This window comes from Lagopus muta, chromosome 3 (assembly GCF_023343835.1).
Source record: "Lagopus muta isolate bLagMut1 chromosome 3, bLagMut1 primary, whole genome shotgun sequence".
NCBI classification, from domain to species: Eukaryota; Metazoa; Chordata; class Aves; order Galliformes; family Phasianidae; genus Lagopus; species Lagopus muta.
Window position 1 is genome coordinate 40,561,188 of NC_064435.1, and position 6,087 is coordinate 40,567,274.

A 6,087-nucleotide genomic window follows, 5' to 3' on the forward strand; every position below is an offset into this window, starting at 1 on the left:
ACCCTCACTGTAAAGAAGTTCTTGCACATGTTTGTGCGGAACTTCCTATGCTGCAGTTTCCAGCCGTTTCCCCTTGTCCTGTCTCCACTCACCACTGAAAAGAGTCCGGCCTCGCCATTCTGCCCCCCACACCTTAGATATTTATAGACCTGGAACAGGTCCCCTCTCAGTCTCCTTTTCTCAAGGCTGAACAGACCCAGTTCACTCAGCCTTTCTTCATAGGGGAGATGCTCTAGGCACTTCACCATCTTCGTGGCCCTCCGCTGGACTCTTTCCAATCTTTCAAATGCTCAATCACTGTTCCAACCCTGACTTAGGGTTTCCACTACAACTGTTAACACTACTTTCATCAAAACGCCAAAACATGGCATCATAAAAGATTTTATGATGGAAATTAATTTTATTCCAGAAAAAACAAACACATTGCTATGAGGCCCTATAGTGTATATTTTGCTACTTGGATTGTCTGTATTATTTTTACTAGGATTGAAATTATGCTGCTGCTTAACTTGTAAGATGGATATAATTAGTAGATAAACTAATCCAAAGATGTTTTGGATGCTCTATTTTTTCACTTTAGGCTTTCAGAGATATGTAATGAGACTTCTCATCTCACATATTCCCTGTGCATGGTGTTTTATTGCACAGTCCTGGCGGTTATCCGAGTCTGCTCACATATATCCCTGGCAACATCACAGCATATATCTGTCACAGTTTCTTTCCTCTTTTCCTCTGTGATCTCCTATTTCAACCAACCATTCCCCTGTTCTCTATTTACTCTGCAAGGCTTGCTGTCAAAACGACTTAAGACTTTACATACAAAGTCTATGTTTGTTTTTGAAATGTATGAAAGATAGTATCACACAGAAGAAAGTCTGCTCTGTCATAGAATCATATCGTAGAATTATAGAATGGCTTGGGTTGGAAGAGACCTCAAGGATCATCAAGTTCAAACACCCCTGCTGCAGGCAGAGCCAACTTTCAGATCTGGTAGACCAGGTTGCTCAGGGCCCCATCCAACCTGGTCTTGAACAGCTTCAGGAACAGGGCATTCCCCAGCCTCTCTGGGCAGCCTGTTCCAGCACCTCAACACTCTCTGTGATGAACTTCCCCCTGACATCCCAGGACAGACCCCTGGAGGACACTGCTCATCGCTGGCCTCCACCAGGGATACTGCCATTCATCACAACCTTCTGTCTGTGGCCTTCCAACAAACTCCTTATCCATGAATAGTCCACCCCTCAAATCCATGTCACTCCAATTTGGAGATAAGGAAGTGGCGGGGGACTGTGTCAGAGGCCTTGCACAAGTCCAGGTAGCTGTTATTGTTGAAGTCTTAATTTTATCTGTTTCCTCCATAATTCATTTTACAAAAACAGTTCCTCTTTTCTATCAGTCTCCCAGGATGCTTAATGATCAGTTACCTGAGTGAAGAATAAAAATTATACCTTAAATTATTTACAGGTAGTTCTATATTGCTTGTTTCATCACATAAAACTTCAGGAGAAATTATTTGCCTGAGAAAACACTGTCCTTTCCATTTTGGCACCAGTTTTCTTAGAAGGCTAAGGGAGTTGAATGCTATAATTTTTCTTGGTCTATATCAATTTTTTTAGTGAAATTCATAATGAGAGCTCAACATGCTCCTTTGAGGCTGAGCTTAGTTCACTGCAAGAGATACCAGTTTGTCTATGGTAGCTCTATGGTAGCTCTTTTCTTGTCTGCATATTGCAGGCATAAGGTGGACAGCAAAAAAATATTCTGTAGTGAAATTCTTTTCTTAAATTTTAAGAAACAATTACTTTAGCATTTCCTAGAAACAGTAACAGTCAACAGTTGTATTATATTTCTGAAATGATGACAGGTTTTGAAAAAAAGTAGGTTCTGCTTTTTCATAGCTCTACCAAATTGAGGATATGGTAAATGGAACAATTTCTAAAACATATTTACAATATTTTGCTGAATTAAAGTGCTTTTTGGCTTTCTCCAAGTTAGTAAATCTCTCCCTCGGTCTTTATTTTTTCTCTTTATCTGCAGCATTATCATTCATCCTGGGCAAACATGAGAACAAGCAGACAGAAAGTGTGATTGAGATGACTTCCAGACACAAAATCCAGTATATAACAATAAAAAATAATCTGCAACAGGTAAGAATCAGCTGATAACGATTCCTCCAACTCAAAAAGCAAGAAGAGAGAATGAAAGGAAGATAAAGAGTTCTTAATTCCAGTCTGATTGTCTCTTAATGCAGAACTCATTAACTTTAGAATTAACAAATTCTCAGCAGGTGGTATGTACTTGACACATACCCTTAACAGTTAAGTTCTGAAAAAATACAAATGATATTAGTTAAAATTTGAGAGAGCTGGATTTTAGTCCATTGTTGGAGTTTGTAAGAAGGCCTTTTTCATACTTGAGGATTACACTCTCCTGCCATGTATTGCATCACTGAAGACTGTATGTATAATCGTAGCAAACCTTTATATGCATTTGCCAGAATTGATGTATTAATTATGGTCTTATTTTCATACTTTTCAGCTTTCAGATTGAATATAAATAAATAAAAAAACTTTATTTTATTCAGTTGATGTTCCAGTGACAAAGAATAATAAGATGAAACAATGAGTTAAACCCTAGAGAAGGCTTAGAGAAGGTGAAGTGTACATTGCAAATAATGGAAGCACAGACATGTATAATTTTTATAATAATAAATATAATAAAATTTATTATAGTTATTTATATTATATTAATTTATGATAATATAATAATAAAATATTATTATATTATTTATAGACTGCTAAGTCTATATATAAGTAAGACTGCTAAGTATTTATAGACTGCTAAAAGTCTTCCCTATATGCAAAGAGCATAGTCTGGTCATCCTGAACACTTCAGACTGATTAGCATAGCAAGCTCAATCCTTCTGACATTAATGTTTTATAGCACCTTGTCACAGGTTAAAAATAAAAAAAGAAATTCTGTAGTTAAAAAAAAAAAAGTCAGCACTTAACACTTCTGCCTAGCAGCAGAGCAGCAGCAGCACCATTTATATCTTACAGTTAAAAACTTATGCATAAGGAATTCCTGAAGTACTTGTGGGTGGAAATAATGCATGCAGGATTTTAACTCCTAATTAATTTTGTTCTTATTGAAATTATTTATAAGTGAGAATAGCAGAATTTTTTAAACAATCTAGCCTTCAAATGGGACAGAGATTCCCTACCAGCATTTTTGTTTAGTTTAATAGAATCTGTTCTACCCAGTTTATTTGACTATCTTTTCTAAAATGGGTTGCTGGAATGGATTCCAAAATAGTAAAATTACATAGACATCTCATTAGTCATTAAAAGCAATTTCTATCTGTCTCCTCCATGGTGTATAGGAATTCTGCCTCTACAAGAGTTATAGTCTTAATCATTTGCCTCTAAAATTTGGTAGAATTATGAGTAGAAAGGGCAAAAAAAAAAAAAAAGAAAGAAATGCCACATGAGGACAAAAGAAAAGGAACACATGGGAGGAGTGTTTTAGTTATAAGGTGCATTATGAAAACAGTGTCTTTAACTATTATGGCAAATTTACTAAGTGGATAAGTTCAGTCTTCTCAATAGCAAATTCTGGCCAATTTATCTTTGCACACCAAAGTGATACTCATGTATTTGGCTCAACTTTCAGATAGAACTCTATTTGAGACAAGCAAAAAGACGTTTTGCTATGAAAATGATGTGGACTGATATTTTTATAAATCAAATTGTTCTTCTAAAGGAAAACATGGGCACAGGTATAGTGATTTGTCTGCTACAAGCTTAAAATCCTTTAAATGAATCTTTACAGTTTTCCTTGTCCTGATGATCTTATCATCTTCTCATATTTAACTTGACAAACTGTCTTAAAACCAGTCCTTGATTTTCTATCTCTATAAATAAGACGAGTTTAGGAAATTCTGACTACCTAAAGTCAACAGCAAAATTCAAACTAACTCCCAAGTTGAGCTTGCATGATGAAAGAAACTGAAAGTAAGCTCGAGTGCTCCTTCAGTACATCTATCATCTTAGAACTACAGCACGTATTTTATTTTTCTGACTTCTCCATCTAAGAATACAAAGCAATGCACAATTAGCACAAGTCCAGTCTTTCATTTGTTATTCCCTCATGATATATCTTCGGAGGCATTTTTGTCATTGATGTCAAAGTGGATTAGTTATTAGAAATTCTTGTATCTCAGAGCAATGCTCACACACAAAGGCTTCACACACAAATGCTCTTAGATCTCCACCTTGTGTTTTCCACATTCACCAATCATCTCCTTGATTTCAATGGATAGCTTACTATTTAATCCAGAATCTTTAAAATCCACTCTTATTTGTCAAAAAAAAACAAAAAACAAAAAACAACAACAACAAAAAACCAAAACACACCAAAACCCACAAACACTTTATAAACACATTATAACACATTCAATAACCCCAAGCACATTGACCTCAGATCCTAGTGCCATGAAAATGTCCTGTGGAAATTTTTTAAGGCTCCCACATCCACATACTCATGAAAATACATGAAGTCATATACAGCTTTTTATTGAACTTACTAGCATGTTCAGTATTATAACTTAAATTACTGACTAGCATTTGATTTTGTCTACACGTTTTTAACATTTCTCTGTATTAGAACATATTCTAAGCCCTTTCCTTAGTAGCACAGTTAGAAAAATATTTTCAATTGAAAGAAAATCTAACTTCATCACATTAATTTGAATGGTATCCCAACTATTGTTATTAACTACACTTGTGTAAAACAGTGAGATGAACTGATGATTTAGAATTTATTTCTAGCAATTAGTGGAGCTACTGTTGTCTCCTTTTATATTTACAATTCTATATTTTTAAATGCTTGTACTTCTTTCCTTGTATATTATACATTCATAATTATACTGCATAAATAATCAAAACTCTTGATTCAGAATTTGATCTGATGTAGACTTGCCTAAACTCAAGTGACCTATAATGTTCCTTCTAGTGCTGGCTTGCCTTAACAGACAACTTTTTGCAGGCTTAATAATATCCACCTTCAGCCACTGCTCTTAGTTGGTATGGCTTCAGAGGATCACTCTGCAGTAACTCTGAAGTAAGTTCGTGAAACCTCCAGCTATGGTGACTGCAACACCTCCCTGGGCAGCCTGTTTCCAGTGTTTCACCATACTTTCTAAGAATAAATTTTTCTAATGTCCAACCTGAACCTTCCCTGCACAACTAAAAACCTCTTATCCTTGTCTAATCTCTTGTACTAATTTTGCTCTTCTGAATCCCTCTGTGATTTGTTTTCTCTTGCTCACTTCTAATTGACCGTAATTTCCTAGCTTGTCCATTATTTCTGTTATGTGCCAAAAGTTAGGTAACATATACACTTCAGAACAACATTCCCATCAAAACATCAGAGGACAAAGGCTCAAGGAGTATTTGCAATCAATATTTCTAGTTGTCTTATAATAGTTCCTTCCTTCAGAAACCATTCATTCTTGAGCACTCATTCACAGACCGCTTTACGCAAAGGTAGGAGAAGCGGAAGGCGACCAATGTCATTTACCTGGACTTGAGCATGGCCTTTGACATAGTCCCCTACCACATCTTATCTCCAAATTGGAGAAATGTGGATTTGATGGGTGGACCACTCAATGGATAAGAAACTGGTTGAAGGCCGCATACAGAGGGTGATTATCAATGGCTCTATGTCCAGGTGGAGTTGGTAACAAGCAGCGTCCCCCCAGGGGTCTGTCTTGGGACCAGTGCTCTTTACCAGCTTTACCAATGACATTGATGACAGAATCAAGTGCACCCTCAGGAAGTTTGCTGATGACACCAAGCTGAGTGGTGCGACTGAAACGGTAGAAGGAAGGAATGCCATTCAGAGGGACCTTGAGAGGCTAGAAAGATGGGCCCAGGTGAACCTAATGAGGTTCAATACAGCAAAGTGCAAGGTTTTGCACTTGGGTCAGAGTAATTCCAGATATGTATACAGACTGGGATAAACAATTCTGGACAGTAGCCCTGCGGAGAAGGACTGGGGGGTCCTGGTAGATGGAAAAGTGAACAT